We start from the raw sequence: 12,844 nt of genomic DNA, 5'->3' as shown, positions 1-12,844 counted from the left end.
CTAAAATGTTCACCGGGAGAGAGCTTTTCCGAGGCTGGCTTCTACTTTCCAGCAAATTGTCTACCCAGGAGAAACAACGCAGATGCACTTCAGGACTTTGTCTGTAATAAGGCCTCAGAGGCCATGTTGTGCGTTTGTGTCCCCAGAAGCCAAAGAAACCCCAGTGCGTAGGATTGGTGGAGAGACAACCCTAGGCAGAACAGCACTAAATAAAAAATTCTCTTCAAAACTGACCATCTCTGTGACCATAGTGTCCGGCAAGAGGACGCACCGTGTTTATGTCTTTCTGGACTCCGGAGTCACGGCAAACTTCATCCAGCAAGACCGAGTGGACCATCTCCAGTTTCCCACTGTTCCTCTGGAGACGTCCTTGGTTTTTGCCTCTTTGAATGATCTTCCTCTGCCCGATCCAATCCAAGTTGGAGTACTTCGTACTGAACTGATTACCTTCCTAGTCTTGTCTAAAGCCATCAATCCAGTTCTACTGGGAACTTCCTTGGCTCCGACGGCATGCTCCTATCCTGGATTGGAGTTCCGGAGAGGTTCTCTGGTGGGGCCACAAATTTCCCCACCGCTGCCTGTTACAGTTCCATCCCTTCCAGCCTTCTCTGCCTCAGTCATTGGCTGGATTGCCTACTTATTTTTCTCAATTTGCAGAAGTTTTTGGCAAAAAGGAGGCTGAGATGCTTCCTCCACACTTACGACCGGTGTGTGCTTCTAACAAGGTCGCTTACTCCAAGCCTTCCGGCCTGCTCCAACCTCTGCCTATACCCAACGCCCACTGGCAGCACATTGCGATGGACTTTGCCACAGACCTTCCTCCCTCAGCAGGATGCAACACTGTCTGGGTGGTGGTGGACCCCTTCTCGAAGATGGCACATTTTATCCCACTGACCCTTCTTCCTTCTGCTCCTCAACTGGCAAATCTCTTTATCCAGCACATCTTCTGTTTGCATGGCTTGCCCCTTCACATCGTGTCTGATCGGGGGGTTCAGTTCACCTCGAAATTCTGGAGCGCCTTCTGGAAACTCCTGGATGTGAGATTGGACTTTTCCCCAGCTTATCACCCCCAGTGCAATGGTCAAGTAGAATGGATTAAACGGATCATGGAGAATTATCTCCGTAATTTCATCTCCATGCAGCATGATGACTGGGTACAGCTTCTTCCATGGGCTGAGTTCTCATACAACAATCACACAAGTGAGTCCACCACTTCCACACCATTCTACAATGTATACAGTCAACATCCTAGAGACTCTTCCTGTGTCGGCCACATCTCAGGTACCTGCTGCTGACTCTGCATTTGGGGACTTTCTGCAAATCTGGCAAGAGACCCGGTCCTCTATTCTGCTAGCAGTCGATTGCATGAAGCGAAAAGTGGATATAAAAAGAAGAGAGCCGCCTCAGTATCTTCCAGGTACCAAAGTCTGGCTGTCCTCATGGAATATTCGTTTAAAGGTGCCTTCGTACAAGTTTGCTCCCAGGTTCCTCGGACCCTTTCAGATACTGCAACAGATAAACCCTGTCTCCTATAAGCTTCGGCTGCCTCCTACCCTCAGAATCCCCAACTCCTTTCATGTATCCCTCCTGAAAGTGGTGTTCCTGAACCGCTACAGTAAGACTCCCAGTCTTGCAGTTGTTCCCAGCAGTTCATCTGATGTGTTTGAGGTGAAGGAGATCCTGGACTGCAAAAGGGTAAGAGGAAGGACTTTCTATTTGGGTTGCCTGAAGAGGGTTTGGTCCTGAGGAGAGGTCCTGGGAGCCAGAAGAGAACCTCAATGCCCCTGCTTAAGACCAAAGGAAAAAGGAAGTAGAGATCCAGCACCAACGATTGAATAAAATGGAACGGGTTTTTCCAAGTTTAATGTGCCAAGAGCATTTTGGCTAGTAAAAACAGGGGTAAAGAGCACAGCGTGCTATCCTGGTGGTGTAGGGAAAAATGGTTGATGATGGTAGGAAGCCTACGCGTTTCTGACGCTTCAAGCGTCCTTAATCATGGCTGAAGCTTCAGCCATGATTAAGGACGCTTGAAGCGTCAGAAACGCGTAGGCTTCCTACCATCATCAACCATTTTTCCCTACACCACCAGGATAGCACGCTGTGCTCTTTACCCCTGTTTTTACTAGCCAAAATGCTCTTGGCACATTAAACTTGGAAAAACCCGTTCCATTTTATTCAATCGTTGGTGCTGGATCTCTACTTCCTTTTTCCTTTGGTCTTGTCTACCGTGTGCCAACACGTAGATCCGTGCACAACGTTTTCTGGTACCACAACAGCAACAAGGTGAGCTGGAGGTCTCTCTTTCTTTTTTCTCTTACTATTCCCCTGCTTAAGATATTCCTCTCTCGCTCTGGACCCAAGAAGAAAGTCACAGAACCCTTTCATCTTGCCGACACCTTCCTCCCCGAGGATACTAGCACATGCGACCGTCTTGTCCTGCAGTGACCACTAGGGAGCGCGCACGAGCTCATTCCCGGCCTTAAAGGGCTAGCGTGCACACATGTTAAGAATTGACTAATTACTCCGAGATCACCCTGGACTATAAGAAGGGTCCTGCCCCTTCACTCCTTGACGGAGCGTTGTTAGTAATTCCCATGTTAGTCTTTGCAAATGGTCCTTTAGTGTTTACCCTGTTCCAGTGTTCCCAAGCCCTGCTACCTGTATCCTGTATCCCGTGCTGTGTTATTGTTCTTGAGCCTGTTAGTGAATGGAGTCGTGTCCTGCTGCTCTTGTTGTCATCCGCCACGTCTGGCGCAACCTGCTGCACCTGCTGTCATCCGCCACGTCTGGCGCAACCTGCTGTCATCTGCCACGTCTGGCACAACCTGCTGCACCCACTGCCATCCATGCTAAAGCCTCTGCCACTGTCTGGACTATTCAGGTAACCTTGTGCTGGACTTTGTATTGCTTGGTAGCTCTGTTGTGCGGTGCGGCCTAGTGGGTCCACATACCCACAGACTGTGACAGTATGTGAGTTTTAGGCCCAAATGTATGTTATAATGCATTTATTTAAAAAATATTTACTGATTGTCTCAAATTTACATGAAGACTGTCAACAGCACGTCAAGACAACTGCAATTGTCAGGTTGTCTACTTTCAATAAATATATAGGGTTTGGGGTTGCAATCGCTTAAGGTGTGTAATTCCTGTATTTTATAGGTTATTACTTTTTTAACATTTCCAACTTAAAACCAGATTTTTGGTCTATTGAGTTCTGGTTATGATATGAAGATACGTGCATATAGGCAAAAGTGGTATGTATGAACTATGCACATTTTGAACTTTTGTTTTTAGGATTTGTGGTTTATCGATTTTTCTGCTTAGGTCAAATTTTTAGCTACAAATATCAGTTCTTATGCATTTTTTATGAAAAATTGCACTTTATATACACAGGACTGTCATGAAATTTTGTGTCAAAGTGCTGAGTGGCATTTTGACAATGTGCCAGGTGTCTATTTTCAGAAAATATATTAGTATGGAGGGGGGGGGGGGGTTTAGTATTATTTATTTATTTTAGAATTTAGGTTTTATTTGTACATGTCGAAAATTGTGAAAATTGTCGTGGCTTACAGAGGTGCAAAATGTAAAAACAACAACAACTTGGCAGCAAAAGGGTTAAATGATATGGCCACCTTGGCAAGTGTGTAATGTAATTATTGCTCCAATGCATCTAAAATAAAAAACACATTTACAAGTTTGCAAATAGTCTTCATGAGAAATATATTAAGATTTTGTGTCTACAGCTCCTATGCAGACTTATATGTATCCATGTAGTCTAATCCTGCAAAATTCTCCCTTCAATCTGTCTTCTAACCTTAAGATTGCATATTGACAAAAAGCATGGAACAGATTTGGATACCTGAACTGTCATGTTTAATCAAGTGAAAACTAAAATGGCCATCATTATTACACTCATAGGGGTTTCCTGAACTACTGAATGGAAAACCTGCCTATTTACAGAGAACCTGTCACCTCTCCTGACATGTCTGTTTTAGTAATTACTTGTATTCCCCATTAAAATAACAATTCTGGAGCATCTTTTCTTAAAACTCTGCGTTGTACCGTTCCTCTGTTATTCCTCCTTCACATTTATTAATAAATTGATAACTGGGTGTTACCAGTTGGGGGGTGTCCTTACACAACCTGACATTGTCTCAGACTAAGTAGAGACACGCCCCTTTGAAAACACCTGGCTTGAATCTTTTTCATAAATTTCTAGGAGAAGGAACGGCACAGTTTTAAGAAAATGCTCCATAATTGGGATTTTATGGGGAAAACAAGTATACACTAAAATAGACATGTCAGGAGAGCAGACACGTCCTCTTTAAGCAGAGAAATATCTCTGATGTTTTATAAGCAGATTTACTATTTAGGACTGCCGGGGAAAACTTGGAAGCTGTCATGGTGGCCATGTTGGTTGTCATTCAGTTTTCTCTAAAACAAATATAACTTAGAAATAGTTGAATAAAACTTTTGTACCAAGACATGATTTATTTATTTATTTTTTATTAATAGTGAGGAAATAAATAGAATTGTTCATGAACAGAAGACTAGAACATGTATGTGATGCCTTCTAGAATTATAATGCATTATTTATTAAGAATTAATAAAGACTGGAAGAAAAGCCGATAATCAATAAGTCACTTTAGGACAGACAAAATTGTAATTAAAATAAGCCCACAGGGGAAAGTTAGAGGAGAGCAAACATAATAACATTTTAAATAAATCACGTTTTAGAATTAATTACAAAAAGTTTCATTTTTATGCCTTTCTTGAGATTTTCCATTCCAAATATCATCTTGGCCATACTGGTCATGTTCGAATCAGTGGAATTGTCCTTCATCTTGCTAATGCCATGTTTTCCTCTTTTCTGGAAAACTGAGTAAAGATCCCCCCTTCCACCCCCCCCCCCCAATTTTATGTTATATTTAAATGATAAAATGTAGTAGAATTTGCTTCAGATTATTTAATATAGACTATTTCTCCATTAACATTTCCAGATCTTTTTACATTAAGGTTCATAGGGAAATATTGTGTTAATTGTTTTGTGGCATTGTCTGAATTTTTTGTTTTTAATACGGATTAGTAAAACAATTTTATGCTGAAAACATTTAAAAGCAATAATTCCTTATGAAGATTGAAGTAGTGTCCAAAAATAAATACATAAATAATGTATCTTCATGGATACCTCCATTCACTCAGTAACAAATACCAAAGGGTTGGTCTTTAAATTTAATAATTTATTTGAAAAGAAATGCAAATGCCTAATTGTTTAGCTAAAAAAATAAATCTTTTTAACTGTTATTTTTTCATCTTTTTTTTTTCCCCAGAAAATTGTACCAATAGGTCATAACATTATATTATGTGTATTGCATGAGCAATAACTTTATTTAACTGTATTTAACTTTAGTTTAAAATGCCAAAGGGACTTCCCCACAGAAGAATCATGTGAGGAGCAATTCTTTGTCAGACAGTCGATTTATAATCACATTTAAAAAAAAAGTTCAATTTACTGAAATAGTTTCACATTTTCTATCTGGTTTATTTATTACGATAATTACTTATAGAAAATGATGACATTTGTACTTGTTCAGTATTTATATATAGATAACATTTAAAAACTTAATTCCGAAGGTGTACAAATATATTATTTCTCATTAAAATGAAACTCAGTTGGCATGATAATAATTATTACTAATGCAAGATTATATTTGTAGGTTGTAGGGTGTGGAGGTATTTTGAATTCCTCTGCGTAGCAAAATTAAGAGTTAATTGCTTCATCTTTTCAATTTTGCCATTGCCTGTAGTGTTAGCTGCACCTGGAAAAACAGCTTATTCGCTTTGCCTTTCAGAGGTTCTTCAAAGCAGGATTTGCCAAAGTACACACACATCTTGTGGAATTTTCCAGTGATAGAAATACATTGTTGTAAAAATAAAAAATAATTTCCCCTAAAGGTAAAGTGTTACTTTAAATGGATGACTGCTATGCTGTCCTTATGCAACGCATGGTACCATCCCTACTGTGCATTCGTTAAGCGTTGGCGAGCCTGACATCCCATTGTACCAAGTTTGGAGAGTCCTGAAGTTATGGAAACAATAGTTAACTGTAAGAAGAAAAATAATTGACTGTGGAAAATTAAAGGTAGTAATTTTCCAGCCGTTTTCAGTGGGAAGTAACAACTCAAAAACAAAATATGCAGGGTGCCTAAACGGAAATTTTGGACAGATCTTTGTGGCACCTGCTACTGTATTTGGATCTGAATTAATAAATTTGGAACTGTGCCATTGACGGTATGTGTCTGTTGACCTGGTGTGCCCAGTGATAGCCTTGCGGAAATGTTTTATCACTTTAATATGACATCACACTTTAATATGAAACCACTTTAATATGACATCATATCATCAAAAATGGACTGTGATGTGAACATGAAACCAAAACCCTACGAAGTAATTGACATTTATTGCAATTAAATAAACTAATAATTGAAAGCATAACTGTACACATCTTTATTATAAGATTCCTAAATCATCACTGGAGGAACCAATTGGTTTTAAAAGTCAAACAGGTTAAAGCTGAGATTCCACAGGACATTTTGATCGGGTTTTTACTGCAGTTTTGTATTGATTTTCATGTGCTTCCTAGTGTAAAAACCACGTGTTAGACCATAAATCCATTTTTGGCCATGCAGTTGTTACAGGTAAAGCACGTTGAAGCCATGTGCTTCACCTGTAAGAAACGCACAGCGATGTAGTGACATCATCGCACCTGTCTGCACCGAGTCACTCGCAGCACAGTGCAGAGGAGGAGAAGGATTTCCTCCACCCGTCATGGGAACGGGGATAGGTAAGTAATTATGTTATTATTTTTCTATTAGGTACATACATATGGGGGCATTACACTGGGTATGGGAGGGTGGCCGGTTCATATGGTAGCTGCTGAGGGGGCATTATACTGTATGGGGCAGCTATGGGGGGGCATTATACTGCATGGGGCATTATACTGTATGTGGCAGCTATGGAGGGCATTATACTGTATGGGGGCATTATACTGTATTGCGGGGCATTATACTGTATGGGGAATTATACTATATGGAGCAGCTATGGGGTGCATTATACTGTATGGGGGCATTATACTGTATGGAGCAGCTATGGGGGCATTATACTGTATGGGGGGCATTATACTGTATGGAGTAGCTATGTGGGCATTATACTGTACGTGGCATTATAGTGTATGGGGCAGCTATGGGGGCATTACACTGTCTGTGGCATTACAGTGTATGGGGCATATATGGGGCATTACACTGTATGGGGCAACTATGGGGGACATTATACTGTATGTGACATTATAGTGTATGGGGCAGCTATGGGGGCATTATACTGTAGGTGGCAGCTATGGGTGGCTATATATACTGGGGGGCAGCAATAGGGGCATTTTACTGTGGGGGGCAGCTATGGGGCATTATACTGTGGGGGCAGCTATGAGGACATAATACTGTGTGGGGGCCACTATGGGGGGGGGCATTATACTATGTGGGGGGCAGCTATGGGTGGCATTATACTGTGTGGCGCCATTATACTGTGGGGGCAACTACAGGGGGGGCATTATACTGTGGGGGCATTCATGGGGTATGTCGGGCATAGGCGTGCGCAAGGGTCTGGTGGTGTTGGGGAGGGGTAGTGGGGCCCAAGCTGAATTCTTGCACCATGAGCCTTAAGCTACGCCCCTGCATTCAGCATAGGCTATGCAGTGTGAAGATAGCTTAAAAACATCTCTCCCGGTTTGAATCAGTAAGAAGAACCTATTCAGACATCCACTCTAAATAAAAAGAATTCAACAACATGGCAAATTAACTCGCTAAACAAAACAATTTAAAACTGCTGCTTGTAACATATACATTATCTGCGTCATAAAATGGAAACACTAATATAATCGCTAAAAGTAAACTGTTGAGTCGAATGCCTCAGAATATTGATAGCTTTTTTTTAGGCTTATAACTTGTGCCCAAAATATGACCAGTAATAACTGCCTCATGTGGATGCAAATATTAACATTCGGAAGCACTGTAAACTGGCCACAGACATGACATGAGTCTTGCCAGAAATGGCTGATTTCAAGCTAACCGGTAATCTTTGATCAGAAAAACTTCACACAGTTACATGGTGATTCAGAAGCACTGGCAAGATTTCCTTTTTGGCTGGAAGTGCACTTCAAATATGCTGCCTGATTGATTCAAATGTAGCGGAGATGAGTTAGAGACACAACTTATTGTAATATAATGTTGTATTATGTGTATTTCCATAAAGCTGCAGGTATATTATCTGAGTCATAATACTTCTAAAAAAAATGTTTAGTGACAGATTTAGCTCTACTACATCTTTATATGAGCAACAATATTCATACACCGTAAAGGAGTTATAGCAGTATATTCATGTTTTTAATTGTCTATTGATAACACATTCACACATAAATAGGGAAAATTAAGATGAGCATTGTCACGAACTGTGGGTATGTGGACCCACTGGGCCGTACCGCCATTGCGGGATAGCAGCTGGCCAACAGAGTACCAAGTCAATATATAAATAGTCCAAGCACAAGGGTACCTGTAGTGGTTCAGACAGTAGAAACGACTAGGCACAGATGGGACCTTGACAGTGGACACCAGACAAGGTGCAATACAGCCGGCGGAACTGGTGCCACGACACGACTCCAACAGGTCTAAGGCACAGGAACAATTTTCACGGGCTAAAGGTAGCAGGGCACAGAGGACAACGGGAACAGGATAACACTAAGGGACCATTTGCAAAACTAACATAGGAAACACAACAACGCTCAGGCAATGAGCAAAGGGGCAGGGCCCTTCTTATAATCCACGGTGATCTGGGAGTACTTAGTTAATTCTTGACATGTGTGCACGCTGGCCCTTTAAGGCCGGGAATGAGCTTGTGCGCGCACCCTAATGGTCACTGCAGGACAGGAAGGGCGCATGTGCTGGCATCCTTGAGGAGGAAGATGTTGGCAGGATGAAAGGGGTCTGCGGTCTACGACCACGGCCATTACAAGCATTGATATTTATTTCACCGCCAGACATACGGAATTATACAAAGCACAGAAAAGTGGTAGAGGTTTATTAGTCTCATGCAACAATGATCCTCCTGAAGAACATCATTTTTGAAACGCGCGTCGAGGTGGCTGGGTGTAGGCTAGGTTCCCTTGTGTGGTTAGGTTAGCATGCATTTGTAATGAATACTCGTTTTTCTTTTTGACTGTTACTTGTTCTTGGGCTCACCAGGCAGCTGTGGATAAGCAGCTGTGTTATATAGGCAATACATCATACGTTACATTTTTGTGTCTTTTCATTTACTGTTTTACTTTGTTACTTATTCTGACACCTACCACATACAATATTGAATAATTTCCTCATTTAACGTGATTAATTAGGCAAATTCTCTGTATTTTTTATCTAGATATATATTTATATATTTAAGTTTTAAAGTGATATGTCCAATTTATCAGTTAAAATAATATATTAAATTGGAACTCTAGGACGTTCCTTATTTTAGTCTATTTGTATACATGTGGCAGTTACCTGATCATCTTCTTTAAATCATTCTGGGATGATTATAACGGAAATCAGATCTTCATGTAATTACTTCTTGGAGAGATTGTGGTGAGCTTGTGCTTATACAGAGAAGCCAATCAGACAAGCAGAGCTACAGTGTAAAGCAAAACAAAAAAGAAAAATTATATCAGAATATAACAAGGCACTCTTGGGTCATTGAAAAATTATGAAAATTTATTTTATTCTTTAAACTCCAAATATTTTGAAAATATAAATATATTCACACAAATTGTAAAACATTTTTTTCTCCTGGCCAGGAAAAGGTTACATTTGGATACAGATACCTCCCATACACAGATTGTATAGCTAATTTGACAAAGCATTCATGTACACCTTGTTTACTCCAAAAAATTGGGGTCAATAGCATAGACCGAAAAAAACGCTGGGTTACATTCACACCTGCGTTTTTTCTCTATATACATTTCTTTGTGTATTTCCTCATAAGATGGCAACAGTTCCTATTAAGGAGATTTGAAAAATAGGTTGATAAGGAAGGCTTTCCCATATATGATCGTTCCTTTACAGGGATAAGGCCATCCTGCAAAAATGAGGTTATATTTTCAATATGTATAGCTCTCGTTTCTCCCTTTCAGAAACAGATCTTTCCTAGGGAATCAAGGGAAACCAGCAGTCTGTTCTTAGACCATTACGGTCAATATATATTCCTCCTGATCCCTAACGTTATCTTTATCTCAGAGAGCGTCGTTCCTTATGATTTTACACGGTACATCTTACTTCTATTGTCCACATGATTTTTACCTTTAATCATCCGGGGAAACACGTGGAAGAGGAGCAGGCACAGCTTAGGCTCCAATGGCTCTCACCAGGTGATTTTCAGCCCATGTGCTCGTATATTCTTTCCAGCCTTTGAGATTGCGTTTTCAATAAAGGCTTTTTGTTCCTCCGATGTACAAGGTTACTCCACCATAAGCGCCAAGAGGTATTTGATCCAAGAGAAAGAGGGGCCCACACTTTCAAGAAGGTAAGTTTCCGAACCACATCGTAACCTTTTTCATGTGATGTTCCCAGCACGGTCAGGGATTTCACAAGGCAGAGTCTCGACGTCACTACCTGCCTCGCTTGATTAGGTCAGCTGACGCGTTTCATCCCTTGTCGGGATTTCCTCAGAGCTGTCTTGGCAAGTTCAGCCAAAGTCATTGTATTTATAGTATCCAACATACCTTTTATTGGTTCTACAATTAAGAATGAAATATTCCACACAGGAAATCTATGCTATTGCAGGATTGCCAACATGTTCCTTCCAAGATGTAATCATTATAATTTCATTTCTACATCCCAAAAATTATTTAAGAAAGAAATGACAATTAGATCATTTAATATTAACCCACATTCACAAGGTATTATTAATCCCTGTGTAATCAATGGATAGTCAGTAGTGTACCTTCATACGCAAATACATATGTACATCCCAAGCATGAAAATAAATTATTTCATGCCTCGATATGATTTTATAACATTGCACTAATTGTACATTTTATATTGCGTATTTTTGCAAAGAGACATATATGGGAAGAGCTAATAAGTATTACATACCAAACATCAAAATATTTATGCCAATTTTTTTTGCACAACCTTCGATTGTGTCTCCTCCATTCTGGAAGATTTTCCCATTTCATTATCACTAGATGGGTCACTAGTTGTTTCCCCATCTGTTGACATGAATGTATTCCTTCTTATCCGTGGTCTGCGTCTATTTACTCTCTCCTTGTTTGTTGAGAAGGAGAGGATTTGGTTTTGTTCAAAATCAAAGGTATCCCTTTGGAATTTTTTACTCTTTCGTGTGGATATTTCCCGAAGTTCCCTTTCCACCTCTTTTTTAAGGCTATCGTTTAATTTTTCGAAATCTGGGTCGTTGCAGAAGGCATCTAATTTTTTTACGCTCTCCTCAATTTCAATAGTGAGCGAGCCCAACATAATTTTCTCCTCCTCTATTAATAGATCCATCAGATTTTTTGAGTGCCTTAGGCACTCCTTATCCCATTTCTCCAAAAAAGGCTCACTCTTGAAATGTGACGCTGGAATTGTGCGTTTGCGTAGACCTCTTGGTGTTATATTTGATGTTTTATATGCTTCTAAGCTCTGGATATCTTAGAATTCGGCGCAATTGCTCTGAATTTGAGGATTTTAAGAATGAAGCGGAAGATCTATCATCCCGTTTTGAGAATAGGGGGTACTCCAAAAAAATAATCAAGAAGGGATATAATAGGGCATTAAGACATAATAGACAGGAAATCCTGGAAAGAGGCAAAAGGAACAACGAGGATAGGAGAGTTAGATTTATTTCAAGATATAGGTCTCATTGGGATATATTGCGTAACCTGATGAAAAAGAATTGGCCACATCTAACTTTGGATAAAAAAATTAATCAAATAGTTGGGGATACACCAAGTATCGTTCCCAAGAAGGCCCCTACATTGAGAGATATACTAGTGAGCTCGGAGTTCAAGAGAAGAACCCCAGAAAATGATGCATGGCTACAAAAACGTCCCAAAGGAATGTTTATGTGTGGTTCGTGTAGATGTTGTAAATACGTGCTGAAGTCAGATACTTTCTCGGATAGTGAACACAAGAGGGAATTCAAAGTCCTCAATTTTATCAATTGTCGTTCTACGATGGTGGTGTACTCAATTGTTTGCCCATGTGGAAAACAATATATTGGGAAAACCAAACGAGAACTGTATATACGTATAAATGAACACATTTTGGATATTACGAAGGGAGATATAAAAAATCCATTGGCAGCACATTTTAAAACGCATCATGAGCAATCACCTGCGGGTCTGAAATTTATGGGGATTTACCAACTGTTCGGGGATAGAAGAGGAGGTGATCGCAATCGTATACTTCTACAGAAGGAGACTATGTGGATTTATACATTGGGTACCCTAAACCCTAGAGGATTAAATAATGAAATAAAATTTAATATGTTCCTTTGATTTCCCATCTGGGAGGGAGCAGGTGGACTTCCCCTGGGATGGCTGATTACCAGCGTCTCCAGTGGTCTCCACCTGGGCCCCCCCCCACCCCGCCCCCCCTATTCTACTTATGCCATATTCCATCATACGATCAAGATATCTGGATGACCTTGACCTTAGGAAATATATGATGGATTGGTTTTAAACCCGGCAATTCCAATTATAGAATAAATATGCAGAAATCTCTTGGAATAATTAAATCAAAAGGGTAAAATTGACTGGTGGACT

Source organism: Rhinoderma darwinii, chromosome 4, assembly GCF_050947455.1.
Source record: "Rhinoderma darwinii isolate aRhiDar2 chromosome 4, aRhiDar2.hap1, whole genome shotgun sequence".
Classification (NCBI taxonomy): domain Eukaryota; kingdom Metazoa; phylum Chordata; class Amphibia; order Anura; family Rhinodermatidae; genus Rhinoderma; species Rhinoderma darwinii.
The sequence above is the reverse complement of the archived record's forward strand: the minus strand, read 5'-3'. Positions refer to the sequence as shown.